At 40.7% G+C, this 11,529-nt stretch overlaps 1 protein-coding gene across 2 annotated transcripts in view; it reads left to right on the plus strand.

Moving 5' to 3' along the window:
• Positions 1-23: 23 nt before the first annotated feature.
• The window catches only part of IL1RAPL1 (interleukin 1 receptor accessory protein like 1), a 516,974-nt gene continuing 505,468 nt past the window's right edge, over positions 24-11,529 (plus strand). The window contains exon 1 of one of the 2 annotated variants that reach the window (XM_031060205.1): positions 24-133. The gene's annotated coding sequence lies outside the window, so the exon portion shown is untranslated. Of the gene's footprint in view, positions 286-11,529 lie in introns of both variants that reach the window. The other variant, XM_005424902.2, reaches the window with a different exon arrangement.

The following is an 11,529-nucleotide window of genomic DNA, read 5'->3' on the forward strand; positions in this document are numbered from 1 at the left end:
GTCCGCGGCACTCGCGGCCAGCTGAGCCCCAGGAGTAAACACGGGGCTCCTCCGGCCGAGTGCGCAGTGTGGTGACCGGCACTCGCCTCGCTGACTGATCGCACCGGAGGAATATTTCGGGAGACTCCTGTGGGTAAGGTCATTTTATCCAGGCAAAAGCCCGGCGTTGCTAAACTTGGTGGCGGGTGACTGAAATGGGCACTTTCGGAATTGCTGCATTACCCTGATGCGAGGGGCTCCAGCTGCTCTTGGCAGTTGAGTGGAATAACTGCAGTGGGTCTTCTGGTGAGTGCTTTTTGCGATAAATTAAAAAAAAAAACCTCCTCCCTCTGTATTTATGCATCCTCCGGATTTGTGAGAGTACTGTAAGGGCAAGGAGTCTTTAATTTTCCCTCTTTTTTATTTTTTATTTCCCCTGTTGTAATATATTTGACTGAAAAGGTTATGTGACAGCAAAGAAGCTCTCTGTGATGGAATCTAATTAATATGAGATCGGATCCCATCCTCTGGTTAAATAGATGTTTCCAACTCTGTGCAGCGTTCTGCTGCATTTCATAGCTGCAATGGAGGTAGAGAAAATCTGCTTTTCAAGTTGTTAAACTTTAAGGTGGTGATCCTTATTGATCGTGGTACAGTGCACTGGTGCTAAAGGGGTTAAATGCCATTGGTAATTTGGGATTACAACTGTTCATGTAAATCCTGCAAGGAAATTATAAACGGAGGGGTGCTAAGGACGAAATCTCCTCAGCTTCATAGTAGAGAAAGACCATAAATGTCGCTAGCCTGAAAATATCTCATCCAGCTGCTCTTACAAAATATCTTTTTTACCCAATAACTTACCTACTGAAACCTCGGACCACGTGTATGGGAGTTGGAAGATGTGCAAACAGAGATGCTATCTTCGGTATTTCATACATACATGCATCTGGCTGAGGGACTGTGTGGGAATTCATTCCTGTTACTTGTGGTGTGAAACGAGACGAGAGAAAAAGGAAAGATCATCTTCTTAAGAACAGAAGCGAGTGAGGGAAGCACTTCAGCCTTTAAAGATTTAAAGGGATCCGAGCAATGCACATTGGTAATCTCTCTCTGCAAAATCAGTTCTGATAAGAGGGAATGGGGGAAGGTTGAGGGAATCGATAGTGATGACGTTGTGCAGTGCAATGCACTGCAATGCTAAAGTTACATAGTGTGTGCGAAAATATGTACCCTTATGTACTGCTGGTGAGTTCATGCATAATGGATGGAAGAAGATATGCAGATCTGTCTGTAGGAAGATGGATGTATTTGTGCAAAGACGGTGATTATGTAACTTGATTACATCAGTGGCATCAGTCGCCGATAGTGGAATAATATTCTCCTATAGCGTATCGATCACTTGGCTTAACTTTGTAGCGCTCCCGGCAGCGAGGGATGGAGACCTGGGCAGAGGAGGGGAGATCCTTGCTCAGCTCCTGACAAGGGGTTTGCCTCTTGCAGGCTGCCTTTTGCATCAGCGTGCTGCTGGCGGAGTTTCCCCGGGACGGGGAGTTCACGGAGGACGAGGAGGAGGAGGAGGAGGAGGAGGAGGCTGCCGAGGGCTGGTTCAGCCACACCCGGGAGAGGCTCCCGAGGAGCCCCGGCCCGGCTGCACAATGCTCCCACTGAGCGGCCCCGGCTCCTTCGCAAGGTCACACCGCAACCTGGGACTCGGGTGCATGGCAACAGCTGAGCGGAGGAGGAACAAAACCGAAATTAAAATTGATCCTCCTCCTCGTCGCCTGGCTCCGAGCACGGCGTTCTGCTGACCTCTGTGCTCCAGGCAGAGCCGGTGCCGCTCGGCCGGGTGTGTGCGGCGCCCAGCACCGACAGCGCTGAGCGCTGCGTCTCTCTCGGTGTGAGCAGCGACTGCTCACAGCTTTGGCAGGGTGCTGCTCCACTGTGTTACAATACAGCGTGACTGACGTGGGGAAGAAGTATTGTCGGATACAACAGCTTCATACACCTGTTACATTTGCAGGAACCCAAAAGGTGGTCTCTTAACGCGTTTCAGGCGTCTTAGAAGTGAGTGGGTGAAGAGCAAAGGTATAACAGGAGTCCCATTGGTTTAAATCAGACTTTTTTAGCAAATTGTCCTCAAAGATAGCAGTATCAGGATATGCCTTAATGCCCCTTTTAGAATCCTGAATCACTTTTCCTACCTATTCAGGGAGAGGAGGGGGAAGAGCACTCCTTGAAGATAGATAAGCTCGCAAAGGCACTGCTGAGGGCCCATACCTCTAACACATGCATTTTCTGAAAAATGTAAGCCTGATGAAATCTTAACTCAGCTGAAATGAGTGATCTTATCGTCACTGACCTGTGTCCTTCCCCACTTCACTCTGAATCCATTCCAGCAAAATGTCACTAAAATACTTTTCAGTTAAGAAGAGGTGAGGGCAGAGTGGGTTTTACACCTCTTGATAAACATGATCTTCACATACCTACTAGATTTAATGCACTATCAAACTCACAGTAATTTTACCCTACAGCAGCCTGAAAAATCATTTTTTCCTGCTTCCCTGAAAACATCAGTATTTTAAAGTAGATTCACCATTAGTTCATGACTGTATTCATATTTCTGGAGGATAGGTCTGGGCAAGCACTAAAATATCCTGCTAATGCAGTTTAGAGTTTGACATTCATAGAGTATACTGAGTAAATTGGGAAAAAAAAAGGATATGAAGTTAACTCTGTTTCCATCCTTCAGGGGTCAGAATAACACTATGGCAACTCCTATGCATTGCTACAGCTCTTACAATTTTCATAAATGTCCATTGCATACTCTCCCCCACACAAAATTACAGGCATGCTCTTTCCACTGATTGCTTACAGGACCCCTTGTGACACACAGGCCACATACCTGTAGCTCCCATCTCAAAGGAGAGCACAATTGTCTCCAGAAGGTGTTATAAAACTGGTGCTGTACAGGAGTAGGCACTGCCGGTGTGGGAATGTATCACATGGTACATGTAAAGTGGCATGCAGCATGTAAGGATTTGCAAATTCAGGACAATAGAGAATGGTAAACAACCAAGTTTTATTTATAGATTAATTTTATTGTTGTAGTTAGCAATGGCCACTTGGTAAAAATAGAGGGTTTCAGCTCCAGTGCAACATCTCTTCAGTTTGCACCAAATGTAGCTTTTTTGAGAGGAAACTTTCCTTGCTGAAGTAAAGCTGTAAATCACTCGGACAAATGAAGAGAAAATGTGAAGAGAAATATTTACATAAAACATTCCCAGGCTCCAAATCTCAGACCACTGAAAGCAGTGAGATTTTGGCCACCCACTCCTCGCTATTGCTGGAGAGCTGGCTTTTAAAAAAAACAGCAATGCATGAAGAATAATCTCAGCCTTCCTCTGAAAGAGCAGGCTTCTGGCTGTCATTGTCATAGAAAACTGTAGACTTGTTTTAGTGCTAATAGGAAAATTTTAAACAGGACAGATCTTAATGAAACTTTTTTTACTATTCAGTGATATTCTTGTAATGTATTCAGAGTACTTTCTGTGGCCATTATGTTGAACCCGTGTATTAGGAAAAAAACCAAAAAAATGGATAATCAACTGAGGCTTTCCTTCAGTGTATTTGCACTTACAGAGAAGTGTTTGAATATACTTCTGTGTTTCATAACAGCTGTGATATTTAGCGGCTGGGAATCTTTTTATTTTTATAGTTCACACTGCATGATAATATATGGCAATTGAAACATGAAGCTCTGATTAATATGATTAAAAAGTAGCAACTTATCTGGTGGTGCTGAAGTTGTAAAGTTTAATTATAGAAGCACCATTTGCACAGCTATAGGTAAGGTTGTGTCAGCATTTCTATTAGAAACCTCTATCCTGTTTCTATCCGTTGTGTCAGGGGTCCATGAAATAAGAAGAATTCAAAGTCTCTCATCATAGAGATGATGATGGCTGTTTAGGTTACTGACATGGCCTGTCAGGTCAGTAATCCATGTGTTTCTTTAAGTCTTTATCTGAATATCTACAGCAGCACCAGAGCAGCCATTATGCTCTATCAATTCAAGTATATTCTTTCATTTTAAAATGTAGTTAAATATGCAGTGATGGACCACAGTGACTTAGTGACTCAGGAGGGATCATTTAACATATCATTTTTTTATGCACTTTCATACAGTTTTCCTACTCCTAAAACAAAAACAGATTAAATGCAGCAATTAATTCTTTTTGTGACCGCTTAAAATTAATTTGCATTTAGGTGAAAACTCTTTTGGGAGACAGAGAGGAAGGAGAGAATGATGAAGATGAAAATTTGTGGGTTTTGAATGTTAATATTCAAGCTTTGCATATTCCCCTGAGGTAGTCACATATGGAACTCCATCCTGCAGAAGGGGAGTGTACTGTGTCATTTGTCACAGCTCTGTAAGACCTGGGCAAGGAAATCAGGTAGTGCTGGCTCACTATTTTAACATAGAGCACTCAGATTTTCTAGGTCTCACTGTACCTGTGTGTTATAGGCACTCCTAGGTCAGTTCATGGTGTTACACAGCACACTATTTATGCCTCAATAACTGGGTCTGAACAAACGAACCAAGGGCATCACTCAATCTTACTGCTGCATGTGCTTTAAAGTTTCATGTTTGTAGGAACAGCACACAGACATAAGGATAATCCTTAAACCGTTGCAGCATCAACTGCAGCATTTACTCACAAAGATTTTTCAATTGGGAATGAAGGAAAAGAAAGGGAGAACATGAAAACATTTAGATTTTTGCCACTACAGTAGATATTGTTTCCATTTTATTTTTTACTTCTGGAAATAATTTAGGAAATGCTCAGTGTAGCTTATGAAAAGAACTACAGAAAGCTAATTCATGTGTTGAGAAGACCAATACCAACTATACAAATCTATACAATCAGCAGGCACACAAGGGGTAATGGTGTCAGAAAGTTTTCTGTTCTCTGGTCCTTTACAGCTGACCATGGTGAATAGAGCATTGTGAAAGAGGAAGAAGATGGAGACTGCAGAATGGGTTAATAAAAGGGGGGCAAAAAAGCTTGTAAATGTACAGGCAGTGGTGAGGTATCTTCTCTGTTTTCTGAGATGGAATATATTTCTGTATTTCTCTTGTCTGTTCTGTTCTTTACTAGGGATACCCAGCTGCTTAAAGTTATTGCAGTTCCCAACTCCCACTGCTCCTTTTTTTTTTTTTTTTTGAAAATCCTTAAAATCTTCAGTGCAAGGGACATCAACTTTTTGTTTTCATGTTTTCATGCCTGTTTCCAGTCACGCAATGAGACGGTGATCTCTCAGTTGAAGTAACTTGCGGTCTTTCTCCATGAAATAATAAATTAATGTCAGGAACATGAGAGAAAGAATGTTTTCTGTTAGATGAAAAGACTGAAAAAGCCTATAATTTTAGAAAAGGTTGATAATTTGCAGAAACCATACTTTGTTCTGACAAAGTACATACTTTGAATTTCCAACCAGGATTTCGCAGTACTCTTACAAGACTGACACCAAGGTAGTGCAGCTGCTGTGCTTGGAGTGTCAGTAGCAATTTCTTTTCAATCCAAACCAAAAGTTTAGACTCTTTCAGGTAAAATGAAGTCATAGTGATGTGCATCCATTGTCATGTGCAGGGAAAGGCTCCTGCTGCTGGTTAGGAGTGGGCTTAACCACTCCGAGTTCCCAGTGGGCTTAACCAGCTCTGACCTGAGTTCCCAGACCATTTGCATCTGACTGAGAATTACTGTGCCTGAATGGTGTAAGGAACCTGCAAGTACATCTGTGCCCTGCCTACATCCATTTGAAAGTGCACCTTTACTGGATTTGACTCTGAGCTCAGATCATATGCCTCAGGGATAATTCCTACACCAAGATCTGTTGGTATGATGGAAACCTTGGGATAGAGCCACAATGTCTGCACAGGAATGTGTTTGGCCAGGATGCTTTTGTGTGGCACTGATCCCTGGCAGCAGTTTTAGCCCTGTGTCTGTCAGGTTGCTGCTCAGTGCACAGAATTTCAGGATGGCAGCAGAGCACAGCTGTTACCATACAGCACCTTGGCATTCTGCATCTTCGATTTTCCTTTAATGCTTTCTGTCTCTTCCCACATTAAAACTTCTTTCTCCCTCCCCCCTCCACCCCCCTCCCCTCCTCTCCCCCAAACTCTTTTGCTTATTTTAGAGTAATATAACTGGAAATACATGGCATTTCCTTTTCAGCAAGTTGTGACTATGATGGAGATAGTGTGCTTGTGTACCTATCTGTCAATAAGATCTGCATGTTCAGTATACAAAGAGTTTTTTTAATTCAACATCTCTTACAAACAGACAAGGCCTGTGAACTTTCTCTTAGACATTTCTTTGGGGGATTCCATAGCTGAAAGTGATGTGCTTACACCAATGTTAAATCAGGCTGGCTGGTTGGCACTCTCTGCACATACATATATATTTAGTTATCATAGAGTATGCTGAGTTGAAAGAGACCCATCAGGATCATTGAGTCCAACTCATTGGCCCTGCGCAGGACACCTCAAGAGTCACACCATGTGTCTGAGAACATTGTCCAAATGCTTTTTTGTCTCAGTCAGGCTTGGTGCTGTGACCACTTCCCTGAGGAGCCTGTTCCAGTGCCTGACCACCCTCTGAGTCAAAAATGTTTTCCTGATATCCAACCTAAACTTCCTTTTACACAGCTTTAGGCCATTTCCTTGAGTCCTGTCGCTGGTCATGAGAGTGAAGAGATCATCACTGTCACCTCCACTTCCCCTCAGGGGAAGTTGTCACTGCAGTGAGGTCTCCCCTCAGTCTCCTCCAGGCTGAACAGACCCAGTGGCCTCAGCCCCTCCTCATAAGGTTTCCCTTCCTGACCCTTCACCATCCTTGTAGCCCTGCTTTGGATGCTCTCTAATACCTTAATGTACGCTTTCAGGGATCATTTCTGTGGCTGGTCACTAGAGGAGAGTTATGTACACATGCACAAATACAGCTACCTATGTATGCCTGTGCAGGCACATGCCTTTACCTGTGCACTCACTCATACACCCAAAGGAAGACTGAGAGCAAGCCATGAAGAGGAAATACTGTAGTTATTCCTTATGCTAAATGGAGGAAAACAAGCATCATTCAAACAAGCCATGAGACAGTAGCTGGTTTTTAGGGTTGATTTAGTATTTATTTTTTAATTATCTGTAAATGCAGCATATTTGAAGACAACACAAATGTATTTTGGAATATCAAAGCAGAAATATACTTTGAAAAGACTATCAAAGGGCTATATGGTATCAAATGTAATTTTAGAAATCTACATGGTAAAACTTTGAAAGATACAATGTAAATGTTTCCTGTATATCTCTCCTAACAGAACAGGATACCATCAAAAATCCTGCCCATTGTTGTGAAGAAGCTCAACCAGGGTATTTTCTCAGTTCATAGTAGAAGAAAGTTTTATATGTGTTATAAAAGAAATGTAAGACTTTGTGTAGTATTTCTTGTATAACGCTTAGAAACTCTTTACTGTCATACTCAGTATGAATAATCCATCTGCCTTTGGTAACTTCTTATCCAGAAACCTATTAAGAAGGAAGAAAAGACCAGAGAATCACAGAAAAAAAAAAAAAAAAAAAAAAAAAAAAAAAAAAAAAGAAGTCTTCCATATGGAAAGATTCCCATGTGAAGAAAGAGATGAAGGTTTTATATATTCAAAAAAAAAGAAGATACAATATGGAAGAACAAATGATGCAGGGAATATTGAAGGCTATGGAAAGATACTTTGGCTTCTCTTATATATTGTTTTCCTGATGACCAGTAAAATTTAATTGTGGAAAATGTAAAATGAGTAAAGGAAAACACTCCTTTGCATAGTTTATTCAAATCCTTTGTCTCTTATGGACAAGGATACACTGAAGGGGAAGCTCTAGTAGAAGAGAATAGCTAGATAAAGACAGAATTTTGAAATGTTGCATTGTAATAGATACCTAGGTAAGAAGATTATCAGGCTGTATAACAGAGGGCTCTCACCTTGTGTACCCCAGCTGTGGTGCAGCCAGTGGATGTATGTGTCTGTCATTTCTGAAGTGTTAAAGGATGCTTCTTCCAAAGGATTTCTTATTGGTTTCCCTTGGAGGTCTCCTGTCTGAGATGGACTGTGTGTTCTGGAGACTACAGTTCTTCACTCTCTGTTCATTTTACAAACCCAGCAATTGTAGTACTGCTTAATAAAGATTTATTAATGTTGACTGAACAGCCTAATTTTGCTGTTTAAGTCCTCATTACTAAAGTCCTGGTCCAAAACACAGTGATGGAAATGGAATAAGGCCTACTGCACTCTGTAGGTATTAGATCAATCTCCAGCTTTATCATCTAATTTCCTAATTTTTGTTATTTTCTGTGGGAAAAAACCCTCATACTGCTTATGTTTAATAGGTTAACATTGATTACAAAAAGAAAATCTTGTAAACTTTAACAGAATCCAATAAAGCTTATATGAAAGCTATATTATTGACAGTATAAATGGTCTTAGTAATTTCCATCATTAAAGGATATGCAACCCCCATATTTTGTTCAGTCACTGAAAGGAATGTCTCATTTCTTAAAAGGTTATTACACCATCCCTGGTCTCTGGTACTTTCAGTTGCTGTGATGGAAAACTCAGATCTTTAAAATCAATCCCTAAAAATATATGCAGTGTTAGTGTACATCCTGAGCTAGTTCTTTCTAAAAAATTGTCAGGTTAATCAAAATACAGATAGGTTTCAGTCTTTAATTAGTTTAACTTATCCTCCTTTGTATTGCTTCTTCACTACTTGATAAGTATAATGATGTATAATATATTGACTATATATAATAACGTAAATTCTGTCAAAGGACAGTGACGTGGCTCAATGGACAGACACTCTCCTTCTGGCTGTTCACTTACAAGGGACCTTCCTTAATTACTGTTTCCTCTGGATTTTGTCCATTTGTAGTATCACTTAATGCTTAAGACTTCCATATTAGCTAATGCAATGTATGTCTGATATTTCTGTGATGTCTGAAATCAGGCCCTTTCACTAGTTCCAAATATTGCTTCTCTGTAAAATTTTGCTAAATTTGTTCATACTTCAATTTCTTGTCTCTAAAGACTGAAAGACATAAACACGTTCTGCCTTCATGTCTTTTTAAGTGCTTTATCTATTTATAATATAAACTCTTTGCTTAATATTTCTATTTTATTATCTATGAAGTAGGGCTAGAGAAAAAGTTAATGTCAATTTCTTCTTCCTGCCTCAGTGGAAATTAAATTTTTTGCCAGCCCTTGGAAATCATATAAAGTATTTCCATTCTTCCAGACTCCAGAAAATAAGTGATTTCCATTTTGGTTGGAGGGTGGATTTTTTAATATTTTTTTATTTATTTAGCCCTTAGATTTTGGGAGGATTGAATCAAAAGATGCCACTTTAGACATAAAATTTTTATGAAAACATTTTTTGCTCAGTAGAAAATTAATCAGGGAAGATATTTTCAGAGTACTTAATGCAAGTTCTTAGCAGAACAGGACTCTCAGCTAAGGTCTTTACATCTAAATAATACAAATATGAAAATAGTATTGTGAGTCATACTACTGGGGGTGGCTGGGTCAGCTGCCTGTTTCCTAAATATTAATCAATCTTTTTTAATTTGAGATTACTTCACTATTCATCTTCTAATTTTTTCCCTGTTGCCTGAATAATTATATATAAAATATGGATGGTCACGAATCAAATGTAGCTTGTGGCTTTCCTTTCTGCCAAGGTTCAGGTGTAACCCACCTGGTTAACAGAACAAAAATGTTAATAGTGATTGTTTCTGGTTTTGATGCTGAACTTCGACTCTGTGTTGGCTCTTACTCATCAAGTCTTAATCCAACGCCCGGGGTGTTGTGGGAAGGGCCGCTGTTGGTCTCAGTGTGGAGTGAATTAGATTTGGGAATTTTAAATCTTAGCAGCGAGGTTCTCTGGTTCCCTGCGGCGCGCTCGCCTGTCGGCGCAGAGCCATCACCTGCTGCATGCCCGCAGGTACCGCCCGCTTCGGAGAGCAGCTTCCCTGAGCGCCGGGAGCGCCGCAGCGGGGCCGCTCCTGTTCCTCCGGGACACCATCCCAGGGGTGAAGGCATCTCGGGTTTCGTACATGAAACCTTTGCTGTTTTTTTCAGGTCTTGTTACTGGAATTGACGAGCCGTGCCCAGTGCCATCCTTTGGGCTAATTCCAGCTGACGGCTCTGGACCAGGGCTGGACCGCAGAGCTCCGCCGTGACGCCGGCGGCATTTCCCCCCTGTCGCCTGGAGACTTGTGGTTTCCATAGCTTTGTTTAATAGAAGACATTTTTGTCTGCTCTGAAGATACTCGTGCTCGCTGGTTTGGAATAATATTAAGTGAAGCAAGGGTAAACCGATTTCACACAGAATCTCCTGTCAGAGCTCTGTTTTGTCAAGAATAATGTGAGAGTAACTCCAGTGAAGCTGTTTCATTCGGCTTGCCAGATTGAGTCCAATGTGAACCTTCCACATAGATATTATTGCATTAATTTTAATGAATAAAGATCACAGACTTATTTAATTAACATAGCAAAAACCATTGTCAACAAGCAAAGAAGGTATGCTGCACAGCCACTCTAATGCAATCACAAGAGTATACTTTATGGCTATGAGAATATAATTTTCTTGTTAAAAACCTTTGATGTTTCTTTAAATATATAAAAATACAGGAGATATGTAACTAAGACTTGCCAGCCATCTCAAATGCCTCATGTTAAAATTAATCTTTTAGCTTTAATTTCTGTTCATTTAGATGGGTTTCAGATAATACTGGTGTATATATACAAGCATATATATAAATATAAGTAGAGGTATGCATGTATAGATATAACTTTTGTTATAAAATCAAAGGTGTTAATATTGAAAACACAACCATTATGCCAATTTTTGTATGTTGTTTTTACCATTATTTTTATCTTTTTTTTTGCACGGTTAAGGACTGTTTAACCACTAGAGTTTTAATTTTCTTGTGCTTTCCTGCCTGGTCCAACTACACAGAAAATGCTCCTTTAATTTGTTCTTAGGCAATTCAAGAGCACTCTATTGGAGGTTTGCCTCCTCCACCAAGACCCATTGTGCAGTCTCACCTGCATGTCTGGTTTAGACCTACACATGTTCTTCTATCCAAGCTCCCTCATGCATTGCCACAGGAGCTGGTTCAGTGTTTCTGGAAGTCAAGGAGTCAAGGAGCCACCTGAATGGCAGTACCTTGTCCTGTGCAAGACAGGCTGCTGTCTCTGTGCTAGTCCTGAATTCATAACTCAGATGGAGTCTGTGTTTCGTAATAGGGGAAGCTGTGGGCAGTGCGTCTCATAGTTTGGCAGGAGCTGCTTGCTGTGTAGATGGCTTTAGATTACTGCTGGTGTCAAGATTTCAACACATATTTGGTATGTTTAATCCCACACTGAGATAGAGTATGAAAACCATTGCTTGAAAGCAATATATATGCGTATAAATATAAGCCAGGCTCTAGTTTATCTAATAAT

This window comes from Geospiza fortis, unplaced genomic scaffold, assembly GCF_000277835.1.
Source record: "Geospiza fortis unplaced genomic scaffold, GeoFor_1.0 scaffold161, whole genome shotgun sequence".
Classification (NCBI taxonomy): Eukaryota; Metazoa; Chordata; class Aves; order Passeriformes; family Thraupidae; genus Geospiza; species Geospiza fortis.